This window comes from Streptopelia decaocto, assembly GCF_964273445.1.
Source record: "Streptopelia decaocto genome assembly, chromosome: 7".
NCBI classification, from domain to species: domain Eukaryota; kingdom Metazoa; phylum Chordata; class Aves; order Columbiformes; family Columbidae; genus Streptopelia; species Streptopelia decaocto.
The window spans coordinates 31,038,649-31,062,102 of record NC_138661.1 but is presented as its reverse complement, the minus strand read 5'-3'; the positions used below and the strand labels follow the sequence as shown (position 1 = coordinate 31,062,102).

General features: G+C 35.7%; 1 protein-coding gene across 5 annotated transcripts in view; it reads right to left on the bottom strand.

The window, feature by feature from the left end:
• The window catches only part of NOVA1 (NOVA alternative splicing regulator 1), a 150,253-nt gene that overhangs the window by 71,596 nt on the left and 55,203 nt on the right, over nucleotides 1–23,454 (bottom strand). Inside the window, exons 2-3 of one of the 5 annotated variants that reach the window (XM_082058244.1) lie at nucleotides 20,390–20,474; nucleotides 19,572–19,642 (exon numbers count right to left, since the gene is read on the bottom strand). The exons of 3 other annotated variants lie outside the window; for them this stretch is intronic. The gene's annotated coding sequence lies outside the window, so the exon portion shown is untranslated. The remainder of the gene's footprint in view (nucleotides 1–19,571; nucleotides 19,643–20,389; nucleotides 20,475–23,454) is intronic. One more of the 5 variants, XM_082058243.1, reaches the window with a different exon arrangement.

The window sequence follows — 23,454 nt, the reverse complement described above, 5'->3', positions numbered from 1 at the left end:
AGAGAGGACATGAGGAAGAACGCCAGAAGTTCATTTGAGTAAAATTTTTAGTAAGTCATGTCTGAGTCCTGTAATGGTATTTTTATCTTCCTGGAATTATTTTTCTGTAACATAAAAATGCACCTGTTACTTCTAAAATAAACTTGTTATAAACTAAAGACCTGTACACTGACACATTGTTAAAAGTAAAATAGAAAATCAACTCTTTTCTTGCTTTTTGCATTCTACTTTCCTAGGCTTATGTGGATAAATCTTTAATTCATGTACCAAGGTTGCTTTTACATTTGAGTATTTTTGAGTAAAATCCCAAACTTGCAACCATTTCTGCCCAACACACACAACCAAAGTAATAGTGAAAGGCTCATTCTTATGGTATAGCTCTGAATCAGCCTCCATTTTAATTCTTCTGTGGTGGTTTTCTCTATTTACTGTATCAAATGAAATATTTTCATCACTGTTTTGCCTTACCATCCTTGCCTTTTACTCCCAGTCATGGACACCTACTTATTGGCTTATCTTATAAGCACCCACATTTTCATTCCGCTTTTGTCCTTTTATGCTCTGAAAGAACTTACAGTTAAAAGACACAAAGTTAACATCTTAACGTGTTAAATATCTGTGTTACCATAATTCTTACTACCTAATGTGTCATTGTGTGACATTTGTCATGGCTAATCCATGCATAAACACCTATCTAAAATAATCTTCTGATCTCTTACTGTCTTCTCCTATTCCATGATCATTCCGCTGTATTTTGTGCACAACTTAAATGAAGAATTCAGTGGAGCAGACTTTATCACAACTGTCTTTGGAATGTCCTGCTCAAGTTGGGACTTAAGGTACCATCACAACATGAATAAGCACTATAAGATATTTTCTTAAAATGGGTCAAGGAAAGGTAGTCTTGCTTTAGAGCCTGTTGGTATTGCTTTGTTTCAACAAATCCCCAAACACCAGCATCTCTCCACTTAGATTAAATTGTAAGGGTTTTTTGAGTGGATAAGCACTGCTAAAGGCATAATCCAAAACAGAACTCTTCTAATGAGTTCAGTGGACTCTGCATTAAAGAGCATGTCTAACTACAGACTGTTAATCGCTATACATAATAACAAAACCAGATAATAAAATCAACAACCACTGTCCTAAGAGATTAAGTTTAAATCAAATGACTCTTAATTTATTCAGTACTAAAACGATTTTTGTGTACTTGTGTCGAAAGTGCTTGTGCTATACCTTTATATATTATAATAAAGCAACTCATGTGACCCTTGCAACTTCTTTTACATCAAAATCAATGGGTAAGGCAGGATTACAGCAAAGATTATTGACACCAAAAATAAAACCTGCTCATATACCAGGATAACCTTCCCTCTTACAAGTAACCGTACACTTTTCTCTTTTAGTTGAATATATATACCTCTGATAAGCATCTTGTCTAAGAGATTCAATAAAACTCTGTTGGTAAAAAACACAAAACAACAGTGTAAAATTGGAGAATCACAGAATGTTAGGGATTGGAAGGGACCTCGAAAGATCATCTAGTCCAATCCCCCTGCTGGAGCAGGAACACCCAGATGAGGTTACACAGGAAGGCGTCCAGGCAGGTTTTGAATGTCTCCAGAGAAGGAGACTCCACAACCCCCCTGGGCAGCCTGTTCAAGTTTTCTATTACCCTTACTGGGAAGAGGTTTCTTCTCAAATTTAAGTGGAACCTCTTGTGTTCCAGTTTGACCCCATTACCTCTTGTCCTATCATTGGTTGTCACCGAGAAGAGCCTGGCTCCATCCTCGTGACATTCAACCTTTATATATTTGTAAACGTTAATGAGATCACCCCTCAGTCTCCTCTTCTCCAAGCTAAAGAGCCCCAGCTCCCTCAGCCTTCCTCATAAGGGAGATGCTCCACTCCCTTCACCATCTTTGTGGCTCTGCACTGGATCCTCTCCAGCAGTTCCCTGTCCTTCTTGAACTGAGGGGCCCAGAACTGGACACAATATTCCAGATGTGGTCTCACCAGGGCAGAGTAGAGGGGGAGAAGAACCTGCCTTGACCTACTATCTACTCCCCTTCTAATACACCCCAGGATGCCATTGGCCTTCCTGGCCATAAGGACACAGTGCTGGCTTATGGTCATCCTGCTGTCCACCAGGACACCCAGGTCCCTTCCCCTACTTCCCCTACACTGCTTTCTAATAGGTCATTCCCCAACTTATACTGGAACCTGGGGTTGTTCCTGCCCAGATGCAAGACTCTACACTTGCCCTTGTTAAATTTCATTAAATTTCTCCCCACCCAACTCTCCAGCCTGTCCAGGTCTCGCTGGATGGCAGCACAGCCTTCTGGTGTGTCAGCCACTCCTCCCAGCTTGGTGTCATCAGCAAACTTGCTGATAGTACACACCATTCCCTCATCCAAATCGTCAGTGAATATATTGAATAATATAGGCCCCAGTACTGATCCCTGATGCACTACACTAGATACAGGCCTCCAACTGGACTCCCGCCCCATTGACCATGACTCTCTGGCTTCTTCCCTTTAGCCAGCTCACAGGCCACCTCAATACCCAATCATCCAGACCACACTCCCTCAGTTTAGCTGTAAGGATGCTGTGGGAGACTGTGTCAAATGCTTTACTGAAGTCAAGGTAGACCACATCTACCACTCTGCTATCATCCATCCATCTTGTTATATCCTCATAAAAGTCAATGAGGTTGGTCAAGCACGACTTCCCCTTGGTGAAGCCATGTTGACTGTCCCTAATGACCTTCTTATCCCTGATATGCCTTGAGATGGCACCAAGGATAAGTCGTTCCATCAGTTTCCCAGGGATGGAGGTGACGCCGACCGGTCCATAGCTACCCGCATCCTCCTTCTTGCCCTTTTTGAAGACTGGAGGCACATTTGCTTTCCTCCAGTCCTCAGGCACCTCTCCCGTTTCCCAAGACTTGGCAAAGATGTTGGAGAGTAGTCCAGCAATGACGTCAGCCAGCTCCCTCAGCACCCACGGGTGCATCCCATCCGGACCCATGGATTTATGGATGTCCGGATTGCCTAATTGCTCCCTAACCCAGTCTTCATCAACCCAGGCAGACTCCTCCATTGTCCTGCCTTCCTCTGGGGCCTCAGCAGTACGGGGCTCCTCAGGACAGCCTCCAGCAGAGTAGACAGAGACAAAGAAGGCATTCAGTAACTCTGCCTTCTCTGTATCTTCTGTCACCAGGGCACCCACCTCGTTCATCAGTGGGCCTACATTGCATGTGGTGTTAGTTTTATCTGCCATGTATCGGAAAAAGCTTTTCCTGTTGTCCTTGACCCCTCTCGCCAGGTTTAATTCTAAGGAGGCCTTAGCTTTCCTAGTTGCCTCCCTACACCCTCTGACAACAGCCTTATATTCTCCCCAAGTGGCCAGCCCCTCTTTCCATCATCTGTAAACTCTCCTCTTCCATTTGAGCACACCCAGCAGTTCCCTGCCACGCAGGTCTCCTGGCTCCCTTCCTTGACTTCCTACATGTCGCGATGCTCTGATCTTGTGCCCAGTAGAAACAGTCCCTGAACACTAAGCAACTATCTTGGGCCCCTTTATCTTCAAGCAGCCTTGCCCATGGGATTTCCTCCAGCAATTGCCTGAAAAGGCCGAAGTTTGCCCTGCTGAAGTCCAGGGTTGCAATTCTGCTTGCTATCCTGTTCCTGCCACATGAGATCCTGAATTTTGAATGATCATACTTATTACAGACCCCCTCATTTGCACAGACATATATGCATACACAGACAAACACACGCACATATGAATAAAAGCTTAGCACTTTTTAAAATTATTTTTTTAGGGTAAATAGCTTTTTCATAATACAAGGTCTGCCAGTTTTGGGAGGAGGAAAAAACATTTACAACCACTATTTAAATAAGGTATCAATGAGATCAAGCGAAAAACTGAAATCAGATAATGATCACACATTTTAAAGCTGAGTATAAATGAAAGTCCTTCATCAATAGGCAGGGTTTAAATTTATATAAAACACAAAAAAAGTAGTGCAGTCTTTCTTTCATCATACACTGGGTCATCAATAAAGATCTATCTGTATGAAACTTTGACCATGGTTCTAATTACAGAATCTTCCTATACTGGAAAACCTTTTTGCTAAAAAATAAGCTACTATAACATCTAAACTTAAATTCTAAATTATAATACACAAATGCATCATTTGGCACGCACAGAAAAATCTCAGTTTAATTTGAACAAAATAATAAAAAAAGTAAAAAGCTTAGTATCTCAATGTTATAGTAAAGACCTACCAGAGCAAGTTTTACTACCCCAATAAAGAGCAGCTGCTATGCAAGGATTTGAAATCAAAACACATGAAGACTCTACTGAAAACAGAAATGGAAAACCACAACCGTCCTGATACAGGGCCAAGTAAAGCAATATATTAGACTTAGGTCAAACCACACTCTAGAGAGTTTTATTTTATACCCAAAACAAAAACAAAGTTTAACAGATTTTGGCATATGACAAGTGCTTTGATCTTTTAAGAAAGCTACAAACATAGATCTAAAAACATTTAATATTGTTTCATAAAACATCATATTAAATAACTGTATGTAAAAGCCACTTTAGTTTGCTTTCTATAAATTCAAACAATATATTCTAGCTGAAGTTCTTCTAAAAGCTGTGGGCACACTGAATTTCCAAAAATTATTTTTAAGAATATAATCAAAACCGTAGAAAAATAAGTCTTCTTTTGGCAGACAGTAGTTACAATGGAAAACATGAGTCTCTGTTGTTTTATCTTTCAAGCTAATTGTCAGCCTCACTATCTTCAACACAGAAAAATACATTTAATTTTATAATCAAAGAAGAGATGATTCTGTTTTTACAACAAGATTATGCTGGAAAAGTAAGTAAACATGGAACTTGGAGAAAAATTCTACTGAAAGAATTTCTCTAGGTTTTTTAAAGTCTTAAGACAGTTCTTTTATTATTTAATTTATCTTTCTGAAAACATAATGTCAACTGTGATATCTGAATGTAAACCATTATCAAATATACAGATGTTTTAGAGAAAATTCTTCTTTGTATTCTCTTGGATAAGACTATCCTCCCAAATAATCACTAACATGTACTGTAGCCAGGAAAACAGAAAAGCAGACAGGTAGAATGCTAAGGTCAGTCTGTCCTGAGTGGCAGAATTCAAACTGTGCAAGAACCTACTCTGCTCTGTTACAAGGTATGAAATACAGTGTTAAGGAAACAGAATGAAATACACATAATTAACTTTCAGCAGTTATCTGCAACAATGCTGACAATATATCCATTAAAAAGACAACTCAATACTGCAATCTTACAGCAATATAGACAAACTGTTTTAATATTATGACTCTGACTAGTGTCCCTAAAGTAAAATTCAGTGGTTTTCACTACAGAATTTGTTTTCAGACTGATTTTTTTTTTAATAGGAAACATCATCATCCATTGGAAATAATAGTTTCTCACTCACAAAAAATTCATTATGAACCACAGAGGAATGTTATCTTTCCTATGGCAAAGAAAAAGCAACCATAAACAAGCAGCCAATGTTCTAGTTAAAAGGTGTGCATAATACTTCAGCTCTCACTAAAATTAAAGGTCTGTGCTTACTTTTGAGGTGACACATCAAACTAAACTCCCTTAAATGACAGTAGTAGCTTACTTTAAACACCAGCTCTATAAGCCCACTTTTACTAATTGCTGACACGTGAAAAACTCAAGAGCCCTGGTTTCACTGGGGCTTTGCATAGAGACAACTACCTCAGCAATAAAAAAATCAAACTATATAAAAAAAAAATTGTCAGTGGCAGTTTTTTAGATTTTCTTTATACTTTTCTAGATTTCCTCACACATCACTAAGCATAAAAATTACATTCAAAAGATAGATAGTTTAGTGCTTTAGTTTCTTAATTATAAAGGGAGAAGATGAGTATAGGAAGTGAGTGAAGGCAATATCTCTCTGGGATGTACCCAGAGAGTAGAGGTCAATGGCATAATATCTGGATGGACACTGGTGACATGTGGTGTCCCTCAGGGATCTGTACTGGGACCACTACTGTTTAATATCTTAATCAATGAGACAGATATTGGGATCAAATGCACCCCCAGCAAGGTTTGCAGATGACACCAAGCTGAGTGGTATGCTTGACACACCTGAGGGATGGGATGCTATCCAGAGGGACCTGGACAAGCTTGAGAAGTAGGCCCATGTGAACCTCATAAGGTTCAACAAGGCCAACTGCAAGGTCCTGCACCTGTGCTGGGGTAACCCTCGGTACCAATACAGGCTGGGGGACGAAGTGATTGAGAGCAGCCATGCAGAGAAGGACTTGTGGGGTACTGGTGGATGAAAGATTAGACATGAGCTGGCAATGTGCACTTGCAGCCCAGAAGGCCAATGTTTTCTTGGCTCTATCAAAAGTAGAGTGGCCAGGTGGTTGAGGGAAGTGATTCTGCTCCTCTGCTCTGGTGAGATGCCACCTGGAGTCCTGCATCCAGCTCTGGAGCCCTCAGAACAGGAAAGACATGGACCTGTTGGAGAAGGTCCAGAGGAGGCCACCAAGATGATCAGAGAGATGGAACAACTCTTCTGTGAGGACAGGTTGAAAGAGATGGGGTTGTTTAGCCTGCAGAAGAGAAGGCTCTGAGGAGACCTTATTGCAGCCTTTCAGTACTTAAAAAGAGTCTATAAGAAAGAATGGGACAGACTTTTTAGAAGGATGTGTTATGACAGGACAAGAGCTAATGGTTTTAAACTAGAAGAGAGGAGATTCAGGGTAGACATAAAGAAGAAGTTTTTTATGAGGGTGGTAGAACACTTGAACAGGTTGCCCAGAGAGGTGGTAGATGCCCATCCCTGGAAACATTCAAGGCCGGGCTGGAGGAGGCTCTGAGCAACCTGATCTAGTTGAAGATGTCCCTGCTCATTACAGGGGGTTTGGACCAGGTGACTTTTGAAGGTCCCTTCCAACCCAAACTATTCTATGATTCTGTGTTCATATGCCACTGAAGATTAAAAGAAAAAGAAGTCCAGATCAACATTTAGGTTTCAGGCTAAAACAAACATAAAACGTCTTAATTCCCAATTCCATGTAATTGAATTCCCTTTTACAGCATCTGTCATTCAGTATTCTTATTATATGGGTTTATCATCAGAGAAATTTCTACAGACAAAAAAAAAAAGAAACAAAAATGAGACTACATAAAACTATTTTAGCAGCACATATATTACATCTTATAGGATACTGTGAAAGGTTTGTATGTAGGGAATCACAGTATTCAAAACGAAGCAAGGATTAGGCATGAATGAAAAAGCATTTCAATTTTGAGCAGATTATTATCTAATATTTTTATAGAACTGAAGAATGTTGTGGCAGCTTTTTATTCTTCGGTCCTGACAAACCTCTTTTGCCCTAAACACACTTTAGAAGCCATAATGACACCAAAACTAAAATGAACCTATCCTTTTTTTATAAAAAAAAATAAATAAATACAAGTTATCTAGACAGAAATTATTCAATGTCGCAAAGGAACTCCTGTTAGCAGTGATATATTTAGTATAGCTTTAAATTACATCTATATTATTTTTAGTATTGGAGAGACTTGTGTTTACAACAGATTACATGCTCTAATGATTCTTCACCTTCAGAATCTCATGAACGACTTGACAAGTCATTGGGGAAAAATGAAGCACAATGATTTCACTGTCACAAATAAGCTTAATGTTATTGAGACTAGAAATCAGTATCTAGATTACAGATATTACAGTATGACATGTACTGAGAAATTCAGAAGCTGTCACCACTAGTGTAGTGAATGACTTGAATTTCCTCTTAAAGGACCAGCAGATCAAAGACATTCTACATCTTGTTTCATCTGACTTTTAAAATGTTAGAAATACAGAAGACATAGCTGACATCAGCATACCCGCTATTTGTTCTGACAAAGGAAAGATTTCTTCAAGTTCTTTTCAACAAAGGAGCACTGGACAGACTGAAAGGAGTGTGTCTCATTCTTTTTGTCTTTAGAGAAACAGTAATGAATGACAACAGAACAGGTAGTGCTGCTATCAGTTTTCATGTCTGGGTGGGCATGAAAAAATATTCAAATTACTTGAATTGAAGCTTCTGAAAGGCATTAAAAGGTATTTTCTATGCAACACCAATACAATTAGAAAGAGGACAAACTTCATTTTGCCTAATTACAAAACTTACTCTGATGAAGTAAGATTTTTTTTTTTAATTTTCAAAAGTGCTTTAGTAAGTGTTACTTGAAGCATAAACCTTGAAAACAATCCTATGTAGCAGGGTGAAAACCCCAAAATGAGACTTTAGCTATGCAAATTAATGCTGCAAGTTCCTCTGAAAGTGAACCAACAGATTTCTAAGCAACAAGTGCTCACAGAAATTGTAGTAAACACCTTACTCCTCAGAGTCCAAAGGTACCAGACATGAACGGATACACTCCTAAGACATACAGATGGTGGAAAAAACATTTCAGGTTGGCAATGGGAAAGGTGTTCTGACTAAAATAAGCAGAAGATAATAAACAAACCTAGAATAATTCCACTGTAGAAAAAGATATACGATAGTGCAACTTCAATTTACAAAAATTGTCCTTCAGTTTGTGATGGGCTCTCATAAACATTATTATTTGGACTCCATTAGAACAAACAGGTGGAACTAAGAGAGGGTCAGAAAGAATTTTCATACCATAGACTTTAATACCTCCAGCCTCTTGAGCTACTGGTTTTAACAAAGAACACTTCAACACTCCTTTGTTTAGTAAAACAAAAATGAAAATAAATATTAGCAGAGACAAAACTTCACTGTTTCATAATCAGAGTACTTCCTTAATAGCCTGGAAGTTAAACATTACAATTTACTTATATTTATACTTCTGAGTGAAGGACATACTAGACTTACTTTGAGAACAGTTAAGAACAGACATTTTTTTACTGCCATACTAGCCGGGGAGAGGGGCAGCAGAAGAATGGAACTGCACACAAAGAAGTTGTTTCCAGTATTTTGATTCCTTCAATGATAAAGAAACATAATTTTATCTACATTCTGTCTCTAGACAGAATTATACCAGAGAGATACAGTATTAGATTAGATCCACAATTCAGCTCCTAACACAAATACAGAAAATACTGAAAACCATCTAATATATCAGGTGAAAAAGAATAAGAATCATTTTTCCTAACTCAGATCATACATATTTCAGAAATTCTTAGTATGTCACATTCACAGACACAATTAAAAGGTAACATGGGGAAGAACACTCAGGCAGTGTATCTCATCATGGTCAATCTATATTCCAAAATTCCAATAAAATTCCAATAAAATACCTCATAATAGCTATCAATATCACTTGCAGAAAATTAGATTAAAACCTGAAGTATCAAACACCACAATATAATGTCCAAGAAAGTGGTATGTCATGAATATAGCCTAAGAAGAGGAAGACTCATTAAAATTAAGACTCTCCAATGTTCCTTAAGTCTAGCTGGCTCAACTCACTTTCTATAGCACCTTTCATAGCTGCTTATGACAGTAAGAACCAAACCATACAAATGTTTATGAAATCTGGAACAATAAAGTCCCTAAATCTATCATGGACTTGTTCAGCACCATGACGGACATCTGACATGCTCCTCCAAAACAAAAAAAAAAGAGGGTGGAACCTCCACCAAAAAACCTCTCTGTGGCTCTGACAGCATCAGCATGAAGATGCCTACAAATTTGGATGGAAACAGCTGCATGAGTTAAGGAGAAAAATCTTTTCCAGAATACAGAATAAGGACATATTTAACTACATATGTACTCGACTTATTCCCTCTTCAGAACTGACAGGTAAAAGAATTTCTGTTTGACAGAATTTGTAAATATGAAGGCAATAGCCTCAGCTCGTGAACTACTCTTGGTCATCAAGATCATCCAGCAAGGACCAGCCTTCCCTGGGTGCTCATTAGAGGTTCTCAGTTACCAAAACAAGATGTCACATTCAAATTGGCTACTGGATAAAGTCCTTGCGATGTCCTGACAGCTGAGCCACACCATAAATTGTTCAGGGGCAGTTGATGATGGAACAGAATGCTCTGCAGCAGGAAAAACTACCAGTTCAGTAGCAGAGCCACACACGCTTCAGTGCCCAAGGACACACTCAGGCATGCTTGACCTTGCAGACAGACACAACCAGAGATTCAACTTTTGCTCCCCTCCCCCACTTCCTTCTTTTTTGTGGTTCACTGTGATGCTGAGATTCTCGGTGCTATTTTTATTCATATCCATTTCTTTGGGGGGTTCACATATTCAGGTTCTGCCTTTATAAAATAATACATACAGCAATCATCTTACTGTTCTGTGGCCTTGACTATTTTAACTCTTATCTCAGGACCTTTCACTAGGGTTTACTACTACTATTCCAGAACACAAATGGCAATTCCTTACATTTCAGAACCCCTGGTACACTAAGCACCATTGTTTCCTTTAGGTCTTTAAATGGGTATTCCATATATTCGTAATAACTTGTCCACAGTCACTGCCATTGAGTCTTAGGTCTTAGGATTATGGGTTTCCTTTCCCACTGTTGGAAAGACATCTGGTGAGAAACTTAAGACTTCTGAAAGCCACGCTATTCAAAAATTAAAAATAATCCTATCTCATAATGAATTTGAAGGCATTCAAAACCTTTCCTTTGTTTCCAAAAAGGCTTTTAAACTATCACCATTATGTTCCTATTCATTACTTTTCTCTTTGCTGTTAGGATTCCAATATTTCTGTAATACAATTGGTATTTGTTTCTATTTACTTCTAAAGGCTGAACACATCCTTTGGCTTTAATAAACGAAATAGGCATTCTTTGTTGAGATGAACAAAACAGAGGTCATCTGCTGTAGCTGGACAGATACTAGAAGATGCAATGACTTTGTCAAGAAAAATGTGCAGCAACACAAAACTTACAGTAAAAATCAAATAGTTCTGTTAAGCATCAAAATAAGAAAAAAATAAGACTAAAACTTCTAAATGAAAGTTGTAGATACCTCATCGCTTCCCAGAAAGCAATTATAATTTTCATGATTCATACAACTATGATTAGTGAGGCAGCTCTGCATAAAACACTCAAGCACATTTCTTCCAATACATTAACATACTGCCTCCTACCATTATGGTAACACCTTTTCTTACACCAATTCTAGTCACTAATTCTGGTTAATTATTACTCGTTTTCAGAACCAGAAGCTCTAGTTAGAAGAGAAACCACCATGTCATGTGCTGTAAAAACATAAGAGATGGTTTCTCTATAGAATATTAATATCCAAAAGACAAATATTTTTAGATAAGAAAAAGTAAAAGCATTAACATTTTTCTGCATGTGGATACCACCGAGAATTAAATGTACACAGAAGGAACAAGATCCAAACAAATCCACAAACTCAGACTTGGATGAAGGATTAGAAATATTAATAATAGCAGTGATTTTGAGATTAAGTTATGGTGCCAGCATTAAAATAATCGCATTTTTTTAGGTCTATTTTTTCTACGCTTACACACACTAAAAAACCAACACTGTCCAGCTACAGCTATTATTAACATGACTCAGAATTCACTCAGTTTTTACACCCAGGAAAAACAGTTTCAACCTAGTTCACCAGTGTTGCCTAATATGGCAACAAACAAGTGCCAACTTGCAAAGATCTAAGAACTTGTCTGAACTGACAAGAAATACTAGAGCAAGAAATTCAAGGCACATTGTCAAGTATCTGTCTAAATGGGCTGGACAGGATATACAAATTCTATTAAAACTGACAAGTTTCTGAATTTCCCTGTATTCTCTTCTATGTTTACAATTTTCCACCACTTTCTTTCAACAAGCTGCAATGCAACTTCCTTCACAGAAATGCATCTTGAGTATACATGTGATTCTGTAATTTTTAGCAATCTGGCTTTCCAGCACAGCTGTCTCTGCCTGAAGAAGGAATTTGGAATAGATATCTTCTGATATTGCTCGCAAACCAAATTGCTCTATGATTCTCTTCCACAGTTTTCTTTACACTTTGTTTTTAATTTTTTCCTTGCATGGATTTAGCTTTTGTTTAGTCATCATCCCCACATTTTCTAATGGAAATTTAATTTACTGCAGCACTCTTTCTTGCCATATTTTGGTACAACCTCTCCCTCATCTACAGCTCAAAAATTTTTCTCAGTATCTGGATACAAAGGTCATCTGTGAAAGTGACACTGATTATCAGTAGTAATTCAGGCTATCGATCGTCCCTTTTTACTTGTGCAAATATAGTGTTGAAAATTATCCAAGAATAATTTTCAATGTTTTGACATCTCCCAGTCCTTTTAGATAAGCACTGTAAAGAAGAACATATGTATTAATACAAAGGTATTTAATTCGATGAAAAAGATAAAACTTAGTGTAAAAAAAGTGCAAGGTAATGTATGGAATCTGAACTACTTTTAAGGCAATTACCAATCGTAAATAAACTGTAACTTTTCTGACAACAAAACCGGTTGTCAGTGTCAATGAAATACTTCCTCAATGTGAAGATACAGTTTAAAGAAACATTGGTATGGCAGGTGTATGTTAGGAAAAGCAGAATATTCTAAACTATATCCTATTGCCTAAATACTAAGCTTAATTTTGGCAATTCCATCTTGTATAGAAAATACTACAAAAATTAAAGATCAAACACTTAATACTAAAAAAAAGTCTAGATGCAGAGTTTCAAAAAACTACAGATACAGGAACATAATAAAGAGCTATAAAAATTAGAATTCTAAGCCAAATGAGTTTTATGATTGTCTTATCTTAAAAAATACATTGTACAACATTAAAAAGGAGAAAAAAACCCCAACCAACCAAAAAAAGCCCAAATCAAAACAACAAAAAAATCATTTACATTAAAGAGTAAACTAATAAATGTCTTGCTGGATCAAAAAAAAAAAAAAAAAAAAAGTATTTTAAATTGTCATTACACCAGCTATAATGGTTAATATAAAGAGAGTATATGAAAACTTTTATTTTGGGAGCTTTGTGATATAATCTAGGAACATTTCTGTTCTTTCCTGTAGTATTGACATGGAAAAGTTAACTTTTTTAATCTAAGTTTAGTTTGATATTATACAGTACTATGTTTTCTCTATTGCCCATTAGGTAGATTTTGTAGTATTTATAATCAGGAGAATTACCAGGAAAGATGAGGCCATAAAAAGAAATACAATATTTATAAGAATGATTCTAGGAAAGACTGCAAGATTACTGTGTAGACTATGAGGAAAATGTGTTAGATTTGAACAGCATCTACACTGCCCTGTTAACAAGGTAAGATATGGCTGAATATACTGTTTCTGACTATGGACTTTTAGTAGTAATGCACTGGTCACAGATCAGAAGACAACAAAATTGTACCGCAATGTAAATGATATGAAGAATATAGTATAACATTCTGAATACATATTCCAAATTATTTTCTAATAAGCTACTAAATTAAAATTTGAAGATTCAATGATGAAATGGTAGATTAAAGAAAATATTCTGAACAAGTTATATGAAGGAGATTGTGAAAGGTTATTTTTTAATTATAAGAGCAAAGAGAGCCTTTATTGAAAACCATTTAGAAAGGAAGCAGCAATGTTCTTTCCAAAAGCTTATTAGGAAACAAAACTGCTACAGACTTAGAAGAAATGTCCTTACATGGAAAAAATAATTATCAAAAGGAAAGAGGGAAAGACTAAACTATCCATTTTCACAACGGAGATAATTTACATAGGGATATGCAACGAAGGATCTGGAAAATGGGAGCAGACACAGTGCTGAGCATTCTGTTATTTTGATGATGATTTTTAGGCAATAAGGACATGTGACACAGTGAAGAACCACAGAACGGTCTCAGGACTAAGTAACTGTGTAAAAGGATGGAAAATGCCATTCTACATACACAAATGTGATAAACAAATGGAAAAAAGAATCCTAACTTCACACACAAAAATAATGGACTCTGAACCGACCATGATTTCACACAATGAAGAATGAAAGTTTGGATGATATTAATAAAATTATTGGCTCAGTGTAAATAGTCAAAGAGAAAACCAAAAGTTAGTAATTTATTATTGTATTTCTAAAGATGAAAATCTGCAAAAACCTCTTTGTAATGCAGAAGGCTTAAATCACAGATTTCATTAGAACAAAAACTGCATAGGTGTTCAGTGTCATTAACACATACACAATACAGACATTCAAATTCAACACAAGGTATTGCCCTTCTTGAACATGGAGGTTTCTCCTCATCTATGGCTTCGGAAAGCAGTAATCATTATGTAGCCTAAGTAAACTATTATTGAAATAACATTTGTATTTTACACATTGTCAGACTTTGTGTTAAAACCATAACTCAATATATGACATTTAATTTAAGGGATAGTTATTCAGAACATTACATTTCACTAATCAGTACAAGGTAATTGCAAAATTGATCAGGACAGACATTATGTCTTCCAAGTCATTACACAAGAAGATAGAATTGAGGAATCAAGATATATCTCTGTAACAGAAGAGAATGTAAAGGATGCATACGGAGAACACAAGTGCTTTTCCACTCACACAGTATAGCCAGTATAGTTCTTTCTTTTGTCTAGCAGGAATTTTGACTATCAAGAAGCTACCCTGCACTTGACATAAGTTCAACCTATGTTATTATATTTAAAAATATAACGAAAATGAATAAAGGCAGTATTAAGCAAACAGGCTGACATAAGTATAGTCATACAAAATGCAAGTACACAAAACACAATATGCTATAACTCTTTCAAGTTAACTAAAAGCAAATGTGTACAGAGGCTTTTAAATGTATTAAATATCCAGTTCAATGACTATGAAGTTAAACATATGAATGTAAAAGCAATGTTCTGGAAAACAGTTACAATAGATGTATGTTCATAAGTAAAAGTAATTTAAACATACTTAGAAATAATTTTTCAATAATGTTGACATCAAGTACACTGACTTTGAAGAGATATCTGAACAGCATAAAAAAAATTAAGTTGTGTAAAAGCACTGCTGATAACAACATTTAAATATTCTTTTATACATACACCTACTAACTTACCAAAGTAAAAAAAAAAAAAAAAAAACAAACAAAAAAACAAACCAACAAAAAAAAAAATTTTCAAATCTATTACATTCTAAAGCAACAGCTCCCTTTTAAAGTTAAGAACGCTTGCTATAACTTTGCGTGGAAATGATGAAAGACAGCAATTCCTAGTAGAATTCTGAATTAAAATGTATCTTTGATATAGTTTACAGTACTTTGTAGAAAGTTAATAGATGCACGATTCCACATTTGCTATGTCTAATAGGTTATGAGACTTTTCTTATCAAATTTCATCATCTTTCTTTAAAAAAAATCTATATAGTGTTACATAATGATAAAAACCAGTCTGATTTATATTGTTGTATATTTATCATCAGTGAGTTTATTTTAGGTTGAAATTCTTTGGTGAAAACAATAAACCTGATGTTGCCAACTCCTCCAGAAGCATTTTTATTTCGTCAACATACTTATTTTCCCATTAATTTTCTCTTTCTCACACACACTCATGTATGTATCTTTGGGTCCCGTTGGTTCATGCTTTATGGTTCTAATGTGTTGTTTACCTTAGCTAATTAAGAATTTAAGCAAACATTTTCACTGCCATTAAAATTCCTACAGAACAAGCCTTATTGAAAGGCTTCAGAAATATTGTTCAGAGCAGTATTTGCTAAACAATGTATTCTTTATAATTAATTAGTCCATACTTTGTGTAATGAACCTTATTTTGGAAGGTTTTGGAAAAAAAAAAACAAAAAACAAAACAAACAAAACAAAAACAAAAAAACAAACAAAAAAAAACAAACAAAAAACAAAAAACAAACAAAAGAAGACTGAGTTATTAAAGTCATACTTGGTTTTCAGCAATGACAGGTAGAAAGAAAACTTGAAAAAACAGAGCCTCTATGGAAATCTGATAAAGTCATTTCACAATGCCATCTGTCAGTATAGTGCTCAATAGTACTTCAAATATTTTGAAGTGGGATGAAAAAAGGCATTAGAAAGGAAGAGGAGCTCTTTCAGTTAAACTAAAATGATTGTCACTTAAACACATATGATTAGCATCTTACACCGCACCATACCAGACAGACTTAGAAAAGTTCTTAGGTTACTAAAGTACTGTCTAAAAACAGACTGTTCCTCCTGAGATATTTCCATGCGTACCTTCCCCTACTTTCAAACAGAACTCTAAATAGTATTTCAACAAGCAACCTGTCAACAGAGCAGACATAGACACATTTTATTTAACTTATATTAAAAACATGTGTCCCCTAATGTCCAGAGCTGTTTCATCATGAAGTTTATCTTTTAACCATACAGAGCTTTCAACTTTTAACTGGCATTGAAAGAAGAAAAGGCAAGAAAAAAAGTATATTTCTGTAAGTGAGACATAGGTTAATTTAACTTCAGAATGAATGACAATTTCTGAATTAGAGGGTTTATTTTTACAATATTTTTAGAGTTAAGTTAGTTACTTAATCTCACATTCAGAATGGATGGCCCTATTCTTTCACTGTGATTTACTATAATATGAAGCACACAGGACAGTTTATTTTTAAATGCATCCTACAATTTAGTCCAATATATATACATATTCATTAAGTCTGATCAATCTAATCAAAGATGTCCTTGAAAGTATTCTCAAGGAAGACATTAAATCAGCATAAAATAACAATTATAAACCACATAGCAGAAGGAAAAAGTGGTTACTGCATATTGACAGACTTCTTCAGTACTATGAAAACTCAAAGTCTGTACATTTGTAAGAAATATATATTCTATGATCTAATTGTAATGTATGAAAATATAAAAGAAAAACCCTTTGTCTACCCTGATATTCAGATATAGACATATTTCTGCATTAAACGTGAAGTATTTTACTTACAAAGGTAAAAAATACCTTCATTCTTAACATCACTATTACACTAAATGTAAAACTAAAATGTTTGAACATAAGAATTTTCATATGCTATAGAGAAGAGTATCTGGTATTGTGTGAACACCCATTTTCCCAACTTAATTTCATGGCAGTTATTAATGCACAAAACTCAACAGAAGTCCACGAAACATAGTTTTCAGAAGAGTAGCATACTTGTTGTGCGTGATCAGTAATACCTCAGAAAAGAAAGACAAAATATCATGTGTTTTCTGTGTACTTAAACGTTCTATTACATAACCACAATGTAATGATGTTTAAAGTACATATACCAAGTAATCCTTATTATTGAATCTTCTACACAGAGCAATGGGACAAAGATTCACCAAATGAAAAAAAAAAAATAAAAATCTCTTTTCATTGATAATTTCATCCTCCAGTTTTACTAATGAGTTTAAGAAGTTCATTCTATCTTAGTATTTATTTTATAATTAGCTGTTCATATTCATATCGAGTTTCTTTCCTCTTCCCTTTCACTTTCCTCACAACTGAACTTCCTGGCAGCAGATACTAACAGACATATGTTGACCTATACTCTAGCAGAAAAGAGGTGGAACAAGTTGTTTAAAGCAGTAGGAGAAAAGTATCAGTGTTTAGAGCAAAAGTCAGTGCCTACACTTCAACAGGAAAGGGAAGGTGTCATGAACTCGTAACTCACAAATAGGTTTGGAAAATAATATAAAAGCTCAAATGGTTTTGAGAATAGCTTTCTTCATGCAAGGTATCACACATAGTTTGGGGCAATTATAGTTATTAACAAAGCCTGTTGACTCCAACAAGGTTAAATTCTTTACAGGAAAATAAAGTATAGAAAACTGATTAGCAGGAACAACATTTTACGTTTGACATGATATATATTGGAAAGCACTGAAACTGAAGTGGTGTGATCAGAGAAAGAGCTTAGCCAAATGACTTTGGAAGTAGCTTTTTGAAGAAACAGAAGGACTTAGATAAGGCTCTGGTGACCTGTAAAGAAGAACAAGCATTTGAAGGTTTTTACAGACAAACAGTGAAGTTTAGACACATGCAATCTGAAATTTCATAGATTGGCTATGCAATTTGACACACAAACTACGGTCTTGAAAGAGTAGGTTATCTGCAGTAACTGCAAATGGGTGAAAAGGAAGTGTCTATGAAGGAAATGAGATCAGTTTTCCAATTCTTTAATAAAGTTCCAAGTAAAGTATCTATAAGAAGATGAGCACAGTCAAGACAAGATGTCCTAGGAATCGGGGACAGGAAAACTAGAGAGATGAGTCATCACAAGAAATAAAGAAAACCCCCACAATCCTGACCAAATCTGTGTGTAAGATATGTCAAGTAAATAAAGAATTTTAGGAAGCAAATATCTGGCACATAGAGTGAAATGAGATGATGGCATACAATCTGCTAAGTAATATGAGATATTTGAAGACAAAGTCACAAATGGATCAGTTTCTTGTAGTTGAAGAGCCACATCCAGTAACTGAAATGAGTGTGAACAAGTTGCATACATGTGTGGTTCAGGATGAAGAACAGAGAGAGTTAGAAAGAGGCGTTTCATCCAGTTTTAAAGAAAAGGAAGAGAGGTTTAACTCAATATTGGTATACACCATGTACCCAATTAGGTTTATAGGATGGCTTTGTACAAAATGCTTTAAAAATGTGGAAAAAATACAGGTTTAAGTTTGTCAAACACAAAATAACATATAGAAAACCACTTTATTTCTGGGGACTGCAGATAGGAGAAAAAAAATACACTAATGTCTTCCACCTGACATTATATTTATGAATCCGCAGAGAGTTCAATAAAAGGTTACAAAGGCGGCCATAGTTTTTCATGCTCATCTTAATTAATCAATCACCTTCAAATACCAACTATGTAAAGAAAAAAAACAGCAGTGTAAAACTATTCCTTAATTAAAATATATTATTCTTGTTACGTATATATATGTATTTTTCTAAAACTATGATGAAAACCTAATCTTCATTTTTCACACTGCGGATAGTTTACAGAAGTTTACTATATCTGAAAATGTGTGTTAGTGTCACTGCTGACCTTAAGTCAGTACCTATAAAAAGGAAAAAAAATAAATCTTTCAGACTCTCCTTTGACACAGAACAGGAAAAAGAAAAGTACTTTCACTCAAGCTACCAAGTCTGATAAGCAATCATAAATTCTACTAAAGTGCTACTTATTGTCAGAAGCATTCATTGGAGTGGAAGCAGCTGAGACTTATTTTTATTTGTTGAATCTCATGTTAAGACAGTGAAATGTAATGTTAAAAAATAGTAAACGTTATTAAAAATGAAAAATAATTTTACTACCAAATCCATAAGTCCCCTCATAATGCAGTATGAGTACTAAATTGTCACACTATTGGATGTGCACTAACACTGATGACTACTTAACCTGCTAAATTTATTTTAATGTGGTTATGATATGAACAGAAGTGGCATAAAAAATGAAGAAATTAAGACTGTAAACTGTGAAAAACATAACAGGGTGATGTAATATTAGAAGGAATTTCTCACAAGAATCCTGTGCTGTATTAGAGCAACTTTCCAGCGATATGCCATTTCCTTCCTGTGCCACTCCATACTCCCTGAAAACATATAAAACGGAATGGGTTTTACAGTAGATGGAGTCTTGTTCAGTCACTCTCTAGGCTTTATGATTCCTTAAGAGCATACAAAAAAAAAAAAAAAATCTTATTTTACAAATAAATTTCCTTTTTTGCTATGATTCTTTCCTGTAAGAACCATAACTGTAATTGGTAGCATCAGGTTTGTCTGAAGTACTATTACAAGATACAGTCAATGAATGTACTGGAACAACTGTCTGCAGCTCACCTTTTGCTGAAGTAACTTTCAGCAACATCACACTGTTAATAATCACTGTAAAACTAGAAAGATATCTTTTTTTAAGAATAAATAAGACTCAAGTTTAAGCTACATTTTCTGAGGCAGAAAAATGAGAGTTAACTTGATTTTGGAGCAAGCAAACTTACAAGTACATGGAATAAAATTTTGGTCTAATTTAAATCTACTGGATATCATTGACTTCAGAAATTGGTTGTTCAAGTCAAACCCTAGGAAAGTACTAGAAAATCTTGCATTCCACACAGCGCTGTCTGCTTATTTTAAGCAAGTATTTCAGGAAGCAATCTGCAAGAACTCCAAAGTATCTTCCCCTTTCTGACATCTAAAAAGCAAAAAATTGTAAACGTATCCACAGAACACCTAGGAATGGTTGGCAGAAAACGAACTTTGAAAATAGATCTAAGGTGGAAATTCAACATTTTAGTATTTTTGTGTACCAATTGGACTACATAGACTTTAAGTATCAGTACCTTTACAGGATGGGAATTACAGCTGCCTGCCGCACTCTCCTTCCCAGCAGTATCAGCCAAAGCTCACATTTCCAGTCTGTGATATCTGGTAAAAAATTGAATGGAATGCCATGTCACTGCTCTGCAGATTTCTGAAATTGAAGTATCTGCTTTGTTGGTTTGGGGTTTTTTTGCCTATGTAATGACTACAAGCTCACTTATGCTGTATCTTCTCTAACAAGCATATCTGATTTCAATTAGTTCTCTCAAGTCTAAAACAGCTAAGACTTGTAGGAATGTATGGACTAATATGTTAATATGCTCATTTAAAAACTGAGGAATACCAGAAAAACTCTTAATGTTTTATTCAGTTCTCTGGAATAAAACATGTCACCTTTGTTTTTAACCGGTATACATATAATATTCTTGCTAAAGAGAAATGGAGACTTTTTAACTTCCAATGCACTCTTGAACTTGATGATAAACAAATCATCAAGGGCCTTGGATTTGTTCATCCACTACAAAAGTCATATAGAAGATTAATGTATTAAAGAAAACTAAGATAAATTAAAACAAAAGAGTAAATCAAGCTGTCATAGGAGGAATTAAAGGTAAAATTAGATTCCACAACGTAAGATGATCCTTTAAGAACAGAAGCCCTACAAAGTATTCCCAACAAAACCGGGAAATAGAAATTACAGTAATTTTTATATTTGTATCTGTGATCTTGAGCCTTACATAACAATTAAACACTACACTTATCCTAGAGAATACTAATAAGGTGTTAACAATGTGCTTTGGAACTTCTGATTTGGAAGTAAGACCTTTGATTTTAGTTTATATTTGTAACACATACGCACAAAAAATAAAGTGGTTGTTAAAAATAATTCTAATACAATTTGCAGGAAAAGTAAATGACTGACATTTTCTTGTTTGGAAGTTAAGGTCTTTGGTTAATGAATAAAAACACTTTATAATAATGACTACTACAGGAAAAATTACATCTTTAAGGGGAACAATTTAAGAGCTATAGAATATTAACATGAAGATTTTTTCCTCTCAGTACTAGTTATGTTCCAACTAGACTTGTGAATCAAAGCACAAGTTCTGTTTTACAGCATAACAAATCCAATTAGTCCCCATGAAAACAATAGCAGAATTAAAAAGCAGAAAAAAAGACCTTTTCAAAAGTGAGTTACAAACTTTTGTACATATATATGTGTATGTTTTCTGATTCTATAAATCTTCTCAAATATGCCATCAGTAGCTTTAACAGATGCTTCTTCAAATTTCAAAACGTTGCAAGAGATGGCAACTGTCCAAGCATTAACCCATACAAAAGTGCTACTCCTGTAACTGCAATAGAAACTGAGCTAATAATGAGACAAGGAAAATATTCAGAAAACTCATAATAATTCATACATTAAAAAAAAAAAGATAAAATTATATGACACCATGTAGATTGCTGAATTTAAAATAACAGATCAGGTTCTATGGATTATGGATTTCTTTAGTTCCAACAGCAGCTTTTTGGACAGTTATGTTTTTGACAGTTAAGACAAAAGCACTCAAAAGTTTCAATTAGGATGCACAGTTTATTTCTATGTATGATGGCACATATAAGATAATTTAGGCTTTGTGTGAATGTGTATATTATATACGTATGTATTCATTCTACAAGTTCAGCAAATAATCTGAAGAAGATCATTTCCTTTTTTTTTGTGGGAAGAAAAATATTTACTTGGTAGAAAAAGTATGACTACCAGTACCTACTCTATATTCAATAAAAAAATTAAAAATAATTAACATGATTACGAGATCCACAGATTGCTTCACTCTTTATATTAGGTGTTCTGTAAACCCACTGAACACATACAATATTCAAGCTTAATGCAGAACCACTCATATCCACACTTCTTCTCCAGAAAATTGCTTTAAAAATATTCCTTATATTTTTAATGTATCACAGAATGCTAGAGATTGGAAGGGACCTTGAAAAATCACCTAGTCCAATCCCCCTGCAGGAGCAGGAACACTTAGATGAGGTTACACAGGAATGTGTCCAGGTGGGTTTTGAATGTCTCCAGAGAAGGAGACTCCACAACCCCCCTGGGCAGCCTGTTCCAGTGTTCTGTCACCCTCACTGAGAAGAAGTTTCTTCTCATATTTAAGTTGAATCTCTTGTGTTACAGTTTGTACCTATTGTCCCTTGTCCTGCCATTGGCTGTCACTGAGAAGAGCCTAGCTCTATCCTTTTGAAACTCAATCTTTTACATATTTACAAAAATTAATGAGGTCAGTCCTCAGTCTCCTCTTCTCCAAGCTAAAGAGACCCAGCTCCCTCAGCCTTTCTTCATCAGGGAGATGCTCCACTCCCTTAATCACCTCCATTGCTCTGCGCTGGACTCTCTCCAGCAGTTCCCTGTCCTTCTTGAACTGAGGGGCCCAGAACTGGACACAATGTTCCAAATGTGGTCTCACCAGGGCAGAGAAGAGGGAGAGAAGAACCTCTCTCGACTTACTAACCCCTCCCCTTCTAATACACCCCAGGATGCCATTGGCCTTCCTGGCCACAAGGGCACAGTGCTGGCTCATGGCCATTCTGCTGTCTGCCAGGGCACCCAGGTCCCTTTACCATACACTGCTCTCCAACAGGTCATTCCCCAACTTACACCGGAACCCGGGGTTGTTCCTGCCCAGATGCAAGATTCTACACTTGTCCTTGTTATATTTCATTACATTTTTGCCTGCCCAACTCTCTGGCCTGTCCAGGTCTCACTGGATGGCAGCACAGCCTTGTGGCATGTCAGCCACTCCTCCCAGTTTGGTGTCATCAGCAAACTTGCTGACAGTGCACTCTATTCCCTCATCCAAGTAATTGATGAATGTATTGAATAGTACTGGTCCCAGATTTATCTTTCATTTGAAGTGTCTTAATGGAGTTGATGGAGATGAATATCTAGTCACCTTGCCTGGCTTAATTTTTTGACACTGCAGGACTGTCTTCCTTATTCTGTAAATACCATAATTTAAACTTCAAATATATCCGAAACATCTAAGTGTTTATAATTTGTAAGGGAACACTG